This window comes from Ranitomeya imitator, chromosome 2 (assembly GCF_032444005.1).
Source record: "Ranitomeya imitator isolate aRanImi1 chromosome 2, aRanImi1.pri, whole genome shotgun sequence".
Classification (NCBI taxonomy): Eukaryota; Metazoa; Chordata; class Amphibia; order Anura; family Dendrobatidae; genus Ranitomeya; species Ranitomeya imitator.
The window spans coordinates 182,852,314-182,863,131 of NC_091283.1; positions in this window are offsets into that span (position 1 = coordinate 182,852,314).

Below are 10,818 nucleotides of genomic sequence, written 5' to 3' on the forward strand. Positions count from 1 at the left end.
GACCTCAGACTTACCATCATGTGTGTTCCTAATATGGTCAATCAGCCGAGGTACCCCCTTACCTGTCCAGATAGATCTAAGGTGCTCTCTAAAGCGCACAAACATCGGGTGTTTAGTTTTTCCCACATAAAATCTCCTGCAAGGACAGAAAATGACGTAAACAACATAGTCCGTCCTGCACGAGATGAATTGTTGAACTGTGTGTTGTACCGGACCCACACTAATAGTACGCCCAGTAATATGGCAACTGCAATAGTTGCAATGGCCGCAACGAAAATTGCCTTTAGGGGGCAATTGTTCCAACCAATTAGACCATGTATCTGACAACCGATTATGGACCAATATATCCCTGATCCGAGTGCTCCTTCTTTTAGAGATCAAAGGACCCCCTACAGCCTTCCCCGCAAGATCTTTATCTCGTTCTAAAATGTGCCAATGCCTACGGAACGAGGCTCGTAGTGCTTGATCTAATGGGCCATACCTAAAACAAAAATTGAACCGTGGTTCATTACTTTTTTTATGAATGTGGGCTTGTGAGCCCTCTTGCACCCGGCTCCTAGCATCTTGTAACAAAGACTCCGGATAACCTCTTTCTCGGAATCTTTGGCACAATTCCTCAGACTGTTGTTCGAAACCTTCTTGTGTGCTATTTATTCTCCGTGTCCGGAGTAGTTGACTAAAGGGTAAGGCACGTTTAGTGTGGGCAGGATGATGTTAAAATGCAGGAGGGCAGGAGGTTCATTATTATCCCTTCTAATGCTTATAATTATTTTGGATTAGTTCCAGACTGTTTTATAGGGAAAGATGATTTTTCATCAGTTGGTCCTCTTATTGGTTGTACTAATTTTATTCAGGTGTCTTCTGTACATTTGTTTTTATTGTAAATGTGTTTTGCAACATGATGTAATTGATGTAGTCATGTGTTTGTCTTTTCACAAAGGTGTACCTGGCAATTACTGGATCTGGTGTGCATGGTTTGAGTGGGAGGGTCCATTTGTGACTCACCTACTTCAGCCGGCGTCACTTCCCAGTTTGCTAGACCTGTAGAAGCGCTGGTAGAGCGCGAAACAGCTGTTGTCTTCCCCTGCTCACTTCCACTATGTCCGCACTCCCCCGAGCCGTGAACACGTCATGATGGATTTTTTACCTTCAATAAAGGTTTGATCTACGCAATCTGGTGAGTGCTGCCGCAGTTCTTCTTTTTTCATATTTATACTGGATTGTTTGTTTTTTCGTATGCGAGCACCTCCAGTTACTGAAGCCCTACACCCACAAGTGACTGTGTTCTTACCAGTACGTTACATTCAGGCTGTGCAGCAATACTTTTTTTTCTCTTCATTGATTAGAACAATATTGTATCATACAATTATTGGGTTCTGTAGAAGGACATAAATCTGGGGATTTATTATGATGGAATATAGGCTGAACTGGATGGACAAATGTCTTTTTTCGGCCTTACTAACTATGTTACTATGTTACTATTTTGCCTGGGGGAAGGAATGAGGAACCGGACCAACCTCATGACCTGGGTAGGAGGGGCCAGGTAAAAGAAAAAACGCGCTAAGCGGCAGGCAGTTTGCGCGAACCAGCAGCGTGCAGCAGGGTGAGCAATGTGCTCTGTCCCCCGAGTACCGGCGCTGCGGCAGGCTGTGTTTGGCGGCTCCCTCCGTCTGCCGCGTGACTGTTGGAGAGAGAGGTGCTGTGCGCCCAGTGACTGTAGGAGAGAGAGGTGCTGTGTGCTCGGCGACCGTGAGTACCGTGCACGTGCAGAAGGGAAAAAGCCGGGTACCAGACATACACTTGCCAGTTGCTGTACTTGTTGCTGGGAGGCTAAAGTAGCCAAGGACACTCTCAAGGAACATAACTACACAAAGAAAAAGGAGAGCGAAAAAGTCCCAAGAATAAAATGCAATATTTATTCAGAAACATAATAAAATACAATTAAAATAAGTATTGTTAAAACACAGATGCACAACAGATCACTGCAAAAATAAAATGAATTATATATATATATATATATATATGTAAAATAAAGTTACAATAATCCAAGTGCACTGTGAAAGTAGGTGGATACCACCAGATAAGGAGAGAAACCACCCAACCGGCCTATGGATAACCAGAGAACCACCACGCAGGAAATGTATTATATTTCCTTGACCGCAACACTGCAAAAACGCTAGTGCATGCCCTTATCATCTCCCGCCTCGACTACTGCAACCTCCTACTCTCTGGACTCCCCTCTAGCACTCTGGCACCACTCCAATCCATCCTACACTCTGCTGCCCGACTAATCCACCTGTCCCCCCGCTATTCCCCAGCCTCTCCCCTGTGTCAAGCCCTTCACTGGCTTCCTATCGCCCAGAGACTCCAGTTCAAAACCCTCACACTGACATACAAAGCCATCCACAACCTGTCTCCTCCATACATCTGTGACATGGTCTCCCGGTACCTACCTACACGCGACCTCCGGTCCTCCCAAGACCTCCTTCTCTACTCCCCTCTCATCTCTTCTTCCCATAACCGCATCCAAGACTTCTCCCGTGCTTCCCCCATACTCTGGAACTCTCTACCCCAACACATCAGACTTGCGCCTACCATAGAAACCTTCAAAAAGAACCTGAAGACTCATCTCTTCCGACAAGCCTACAGCCTGCAGTGATCCTCAACCTACTGAACAGCCGCACAGCCAGCTCTTCCCTCTCCTAGTGTATCCTCACCCACCCCCTGCAGACTGTGAGCCCTCGCGGGCAGGGTCCTCCCTCCTTATGTACTCGTGTGCCTTGTTATCTGCTCATGTTTAATGTATTTGTCTATATTTGCCCCGTATTCACATGTAAAGCGCCATGGAATAAATGGCGCTGTAAAAATGTATAATAATAATAATAATAATAATATATTATGCCTTTATTTAATATTAATAGTGGCAAATAAAACAATAAAAACAATATAACTGTGCGCGTAACAGGACAACTATCACATATAATTATTCCGATAGGACGAATGGTAGTGGCAGACCCTATATTTCAATCCCTCATAGTGAGAAAGTCTGTGCTATTTTACGGAAAAGATAAAGTTTATAACTCTTGTAAATTGTCTTTTGCCAAGGCTGCTGTGCTAACCACTGCGCCACCGTGCTGCCCCTGTTTGCATCTTCCTCATTCACTTCATTCCTTGCCTTCCAATAAATCTACCCTTTGTTGTTTGCTCCTCATCTTGTGTACAGTAGTCATCCTGCACCGAGGTGGTCCCCCGGCCATCGCCTCAGTAGCATTACCCCAGAATAGCATTGCGAAAGTATATTGACTCTGCTCATATACTAGTCCATTCAGACAGTGCAAAAATGAACCGGTAAATAATTCAAACTATAAATTTAGACAAAGTCACTATAAAACCGCCATGAGCACTTATTCAACCCAATAAGGGCACAAATAATCAAAATCAAAGAACCACTGTAAGATAGTCAGTGGAAACCATCACAAAATTAATACATTTACCAGTACCATAATTAACAATCTTAATATCAAAACGGAACAGCATAAACATATATAAATTTACATAGCCATGCAGGAATACAATATCTCTCCATATTCCAAGACAGTAGGGTTCAGAGTCGGACTGGCCCACCGGAGAGCCAGAGGATTCTCCGGTGGGCCTAGGCCCTGACACCTGCTGGCATACAGTGCCAGTAGCTGCCTAGGGCCCCCGCTGCTCCAGGGGCCTCCAGCAAGTGGGGTGTCGCTAATAGCGCACACCATGCAGCTGCTATGGGGCCCCCGGTACCAGCAGAGTAGCAGCGGGTGACAGGAAGCCTAAGCCTGTCCCCGCTGCTAAAGTGAAATGAATATTCACGCTTCCCCACGCCCCCATGGGCGTGGAGAGGAGTGAATTCATTTCACTATAATAGCGGGCAGCGTTTGCCGCAAATTGCGGCTAAACACTGCCAGCTATCAGTGCCCGCAGTCAGAGCAGGGCCCCCCCTTCTCCCTCAGGGGCCCCCAGCTCTCACGGCCGCTATGGGGCCATAAGCCAGGGGTCCTGGCGCCAACGCCGCCCCCAGTGCTCTTTAATGGGGAGAGAACATCAGATGACGTTCAGTCTCCCATGAGTCCCCTTGCCGCAGACACACAGTGGGTGCGCGATGACGTCACTTCATCACGTACCTGCTGTGTATGAGGCCGACAGCAGCGCAGCTCCTGACATCGAAGCAGAGCTGCTGCTTGAGTCAGCGTGGGAGCGAGGAGGAGAGGTGAGTATTGTGTTTTTTTGTGTTTTTTTTGAGTCCTGGGTGTATGGGGGGGAGGTGAGCTGCATGATGCCCTATGGGGCAAGGGGGGGTGAGCTGCATGATGCCCTATGAGGCAAGGGGGGGTGAGCTGCATGATGCTCTATGGGGTAAGGGGGGTGAGCTGCATGATGCCCTATGGGGCAAGGGGGGGTGAGCTGCATGATGCCCTATGGGGCAAGGGGGTTGAGCTTCATGATGCCCTATGGGGCAAAGGGGGTGATCTGCATGATGTCCTATGGGGCAAGGGGTGGTGAGCTTCATGATGCCCTATGGGGCAAGAGGGTGATCTGCATGATGCCCTATGGGGCAAGGGTGAGCTGCATGATGCCTTATGGGGCAAGGATGAGCTGCATGATGCCCTATGGGGCAAGGGTGAGTTGCATGATGCCCTATGGGGCAAGGGTGAGCTGCATGATGCCATATGGGGCAAGGGTGAGCTGCATGATGCCCTATGGGGCAAGGGTGAGCTGCATGATGCCCTATGGGGCAAGGGTGAGCTGCATGATGCCCTATGGGGAGTGAGCTGCATGTTACCCTATGGGGGGAGTGAGCTGCATGATACCCTATGGGGGAGCTGTATGATGCCCTATGAGGGTGAGCTGCATGATACCCTATGAGAGGGGGCAGCGCGATACCCTATGAGGGGGCTGCATTATATTCCATGAAGGGGCTGCATTATACCTTATGAGGGGGGCTGCACTATACTCTATGGGGGCTACATTATACCCTATGGGGAGCTGCATTATACTCTGAGGCTGGTTGCATTATATTCTATGGGGGGCTACATTATATTCTATAGGGGGCTGCATTATATTCTGTGAGGGGGATACATTGTACCCTATGAGGGGGCTACTTTATTTTCTATGAGGGGGCTACCCCAACCCCTAATACATAATTAAGACGTGTACTACCTTAAATTATACCCTGATATTAGCGTGCTTTACCGCACAATTGGTGGTCTTGTATTTATTTCTATGTAGCTACATAGTGGGCCCCAAGAATGATTTTCTCTGGTGGGCCCAAGGTGCTCCAGTCCGACGCTGGTAGGGTTCCTTGAATCTTCATAAAGATTGCAGTCAAGATCACTACTAAGGTATAATTACGGTCCACATGATGAAGGGACCAAGATGAAAACGTGCAGGTATGCAATCTGAAACTAAACAATAAAAAACATAAAACACAAATAAATACAACAGCACCTTGGGAAGCAATGGTTACTGTGATCAGCATTAGACAGTGATCACAAGAAGGGGGTGTAACGGGGTCTAACAAGCTGGGGTACCTCTTTCAGTACCACCCCATGTTTCAGGAGGTCCACTCTGCTTTTTCTGGATTCTGAATGAAGGACGCTGGCTGGAATTCCTTGGTTACATGAGAGCATATAAAAGCTGACTGCTACCCCACGTATTTCCAGTCTAAAAGAACTCACTTTATTTACAGCACACAGAATATATAACACAGATACACAGGGCAGGCCAATAGAAAAAGCAGGCCAGACATACATTACAATAGCCGCAGGGGGCCGGAGCCTGCTGATATTTACTGGGGGAATTACAAAGGTGGGGGAGGACAGAAGGAGGATATCTTGTCCTCTCTGTCCAGGGGCGCAGCCTGTGGACTGATGCATTTCACATGGAACCTATTATACATAATATATACTGCATAACATATTCTTGGTGCTGGGGGTTCTGTAACAGGGGGCATAACTAATATTCTCATTAAGTCCCATTGGATGGACCGTATCAAGGGTCCAAATCCATCTGGATTCTAGCTGGGCAACTCATTTGAAGACTCCACCGCCTCAAATCCCGACCTCAAGCATGGCAATACCCCTAATTCTGAGAAGACTGGCATCGCATCCATGAAATTTCCTGCAATGGTGGGGTAATGTTTTCAACATGGATATGTCCTCATTCGTGGCCGCTGCGGCGATACTCCGAACATGCTCTCTAATCCGTACTTTTAGTTGACGTGTTGTCATACCAATGTAAATTTTATTACATGGGCATAGTGCGTAATAGATAATGTTTTTGCTGGTACATGTGATCCACTTTCTCATAATTGGCAGGATCCACTAGAATTAGTAAATGTATCGCATCGGTCGATGTTAGGACAAGCGACACAGTGGCCACAAGGACCACATCCATGTCTCCCCGCCATGGAATCAAGAAATGTTTTCACTGGTTCGTTGGTATAATGACTACGGACCAAAAGGTCCCACAGGTTTCTAGATTGTCTGGCTGCATTGCCAGCCCTCTCAGGTAGGAATCGGGAAATTATTGGGTCACCCTTAAGGATGTGCCAGGATTTATCCAGAATCCTTCACATCAATGGAAACTGAGAGTGAAAATTAGCAACAAATCGGACAATATCCTGATCCTTCGTTTTTAGTCTCATTCAGGAGGGTATGTCTAGATGTATGTTTTGCCCTATTGAAGGCTTTTTTGATCATGCGGTTGCTATAATCACGTTCGACCAACCTTCTTTTAAGCTCTTCAGCCTGTATAAGAAAATCATCATGGGTGGAACATAATCTCCGAAGCCGTAAGAACTGATTAGTGGGGATAGATTGGATCATGTGGCCAGAGTGTAAGGAGGAGGCATGCAACAATATATTTGTGGACGTCGGCTTACGATATATATCTGTTTGCAACTCCCCATTGGAATCACGTTTCAATATAACATCCAGGAACTCGATTCTATCCCTGTCACTTGAATATGTTTTATAAATATTACGATAATTTCTGTTCAAGGATGACAAAGTCCTGGAGGCATTCACTCGATCCCTGCCAGATCATCAAAATGTCATCAATGTACTGCAGCGCCCCAGAGACCTGGTCATTGCAGTATGGCGCTCTGCCGCTAAGGGGGGCAGCGGTACATCTGATGGCACTAAGGAGTTCTCCTGACCAGGTATCACTAGAACACATTACACTTCACACTCCGGCCACTAGGGGGAGAAAAAGGCTTTATTTATTGGGCCACTCCTCACACTGGTAAAACTAGGGGCTGGGGAGGAAGTTAGTCAGAAGCTGACTTGGTTGGATTCAGGCAACATTCCGTGGCAGGGGGTGTTGCAGGGAGAAGGCACAGGGGGGGTCCCTGTCAGGCGTGGGAACCTGGCAGGTGCCTAGAGAACAGAACAGAACGTAACGGAACCGCGCCTGCACACCCTGCGGCGGTATCCAGGAGAGAGACACGAAGGGAAGAATATTGTGGAACAGTGTAAACGAGATCAGCACAAAGGAGAGCCAGTAAGAGTCATGCCGAGTGAGGAAGGCAACATCTTACTGAGGCGCGTAGTCGGTGGCCGGGTGGCGTCCTAGCCATAACATATCTGGGGGACGTTAGAAACTAGTAACATCTGGAACCAAAGAGAGAGAGAGAGAAAGCTGTAGAGAACGAACGAACGAGAGCAGTAGTTGTGAGGACTATTCCGAATGCTCAGCAGGATAGGACTACAACACACAGGCACTATTGGTAGCGGGGCCCTGGCGAGATGGGGGGGGCCCATTTACGGTGCGCAGCTGCAGCCGGAATACTCACCTCTGGGAGTCGGGACCGTCTGTCACCATGGATACGCAGCCAGAGTCACTTCCGGGCCGTGCCTGCTGCTGGGACTGAGTTTCACACAGCTGCCTGCAATACTCACCAGTCACCGCCGGCGCCGCCATCACCATGGATACGAGTCACTTCCGGGCCGGCGGCGGCGGTCGCTCTGTCCTGACACTTCCGGCTGCTGTAATCCACGCGTCCACCATCCAGGAGTCCAGCGGCAGCGCAGGTGCAGTGGCAGCGCCAAGAAGAAAGACGAGCGGAGCAGGAGGCAGGAGCAGCAGTCAGGTGCACGGACGGTGCACCCGGTCCCAGGCGCAGGCTGTGTCCCCAATGGAAACAACGGCGAGTGAGTGAGTCTTCCTCCAAGTTCATGGACCTGGTCCCAATGCATTGCGGGGATGGGGGGGTCTTTATGGCAGCCTGCTGTGAGCCAGGCCTGGTTGACTAGTCCTAGCCTAGACTGTCTATACTAAATGGCTGGCAGTCTGTGCGCTATATACTACGTGGGTTGTGCTATATACTGCGTCTGCGTGGGCTGTGCTATACACTACGTGAGCTGTGCTATATACTACGTAGCTGAGCAATATATTACGTGGCTGGGCAATATACTACGTGGCTTCGTTATATACTGCGTGAGCTGTGCTATATACTATTGAGCTGTGCTATATACTACGTGGGATGTGCTATATACTACGTAGCTGTGCAATATACTACGTAGCTGTGCAATATACTACGTGGCTGTGCTATATACTATGTGGCTGTCCTATATACTACATGGATGTGCTATATACTACGTGGCTTGGCAATATACTACGTGGCTCTGTTATATACTATGTGGGCTGTGTTATATACTACGTGGCCTGTGTTATATAATACGTGGGCTGGGCTATATACTGCGTGGGCTGGGCTATACACTGGGTGGGCTGTGCTATACACTGCGTGGGCTGTGCTATATAATACGTGGGCTGTGTTATACAGTGCGTGGGCTGTGCTATATACTACGTGGGCTGTGTTATACACTGCGTGGGCTGTGCTATATACTATGTGGGCTGTGTTATATACTACGTGGCTGTGCTATATACTACATGGCTGTGCTATATGCTACGTGGCTGTTATATGCTACATGGCTGTGTTATATGCTACGTGGGCTGTGTTATATGCTACCTGGCTGTGGTATATTTCTCTGCTGTATCTGTGCATCATGAATCATGGTATGTGTTAAAGAGGGGGGCCCACTGAGGCTCTTTCGCCCGGGGCCCACAAAAACCTGGAGCCGGCCCTGATTGGTAGGCAACGATTTCCATCTGTGAAGGAAACTCTGGATGTGCCCATCGGACCGGCCGGTCTCTGAGAGCCTGGTTGAACGTGCTCTGGATTGAGGATATTGAAGCCTTCAGTAAAGAGGTAAAGAGACTGCAACCTTGTGTCCTCATTATTGACTGCACCTGACACCATCACCATCTACAGATCTGGGAAGCCCTGGGGACACACTTCACCTGTGGGAAGTTATACCATCCCGCTGCTATTCCATCGCCCCAGCGGACCCCACAGCAGCGTCGGTCACCCTGACCGAACACCACAGGTGGCGTCACGAACCCCTGACAGACTGTACCAAAACCTTTATTGGACGCCCCTTAGCAGGGTCACAACCGGGTCCAGCCACCATGACAACCATGTAACCGAAGCAGAAAGGACCGGTACCGAGTGACCTGTGGCCCTGTGTCTGGGGGCGCTCCAGTACCACATCCAAAAAAGGACGCGGTCCATTGATGACGGGAGATCCGGCAGGGAGAGGTCCCTCTCCCACAGCCCCAGGAACAGGGAGGCAGCCTCAACAGTTCCGAACCCAGGCTCGGTACAGGTACCTGCAGCCCGGTTTTCCTCCTTATAAGTGCATACTATAGGCTGCGAAGAAAGACAACTATGATATGCCATGGAATTCCATAGCCCCAATCCATCCTTTCTACAGTCCCCTCACATGATCCCCACAGTCCCTAACCCTATTGGACACTTGCTTTTGCAAATCTAATGTGTATTTAGTCCTTCCAATAAAATAAAGCTTCTTTGAATTTGATACATAGATATGTTCTAGATAGATAGATAGATGACAGACAATAGATAGATAGATAGATAATAGATAGATAATATATAGATAGATGGATAGAAAGATAGATGGGTAGGGGGCGTGGCCTAGGACTGCTACGGAGGAGATGTGCGGCTCCTGAGCTCCTGTGGGAATCCACATTCATCTCCCCAAAAAACGTTCCCACCACTTAGCTATAGGCAGCTTTCTATCCGAGATCCCATCAGGATCAGTTCGATCCCAATATTGACCCCCTTTTGGGCCCCGGACTACAAAACTTGCCCCCTGAAGATTTGGGCCCGCAGGCCGCATGGCGGAGGCCTTCCCGCCTTTACATTACAGCCCTGAGGGCTAACCGTCGTAGCCTTCTCTGCAGGCCCTTGGACTACCCCAACTCAGGCTGAGGCACACCTCGGACCCGGAGCCGGACTCACCTCTGCCGGAGGAGCGACACCGGGGACCATCAAAAACCAGGAGTCTCCCCTGAACACTGAGCAGCAGGGGGCATGATCGCCAGAGGACTGCGCCAAGGAGCGAGACGCCCACCCAGCGATCCTTCCCCTGCCTGGGTCGCGGGAGTCTGGCCGCAGCGTCAGAGCCACCTGGCTCTCTGCAGAGGATCCTGCTTCGGCGCACCGCGGAGAGGACCGGGGGTCGGCGGTGATCGCCTCGGCGCCCTCTCTGTGCCACTGCTGGGGCCGCCGCTGCGGCCGGCGGTGGCGACACCTGGAGCAGCGGCTGAGGAGGCGGCGCACCTGGAAGCGGCAGTGCTTATCCTGCACGTGGTCCCACCGGCTGGAGGGACCCCAGGGCGGAGGAGCATTGACCGGCGCCCTCAGTTTCCAGAAAAGGAGACTCTGCTGCCACCTCGCTGCGGGTCCCTGGAGGAGGT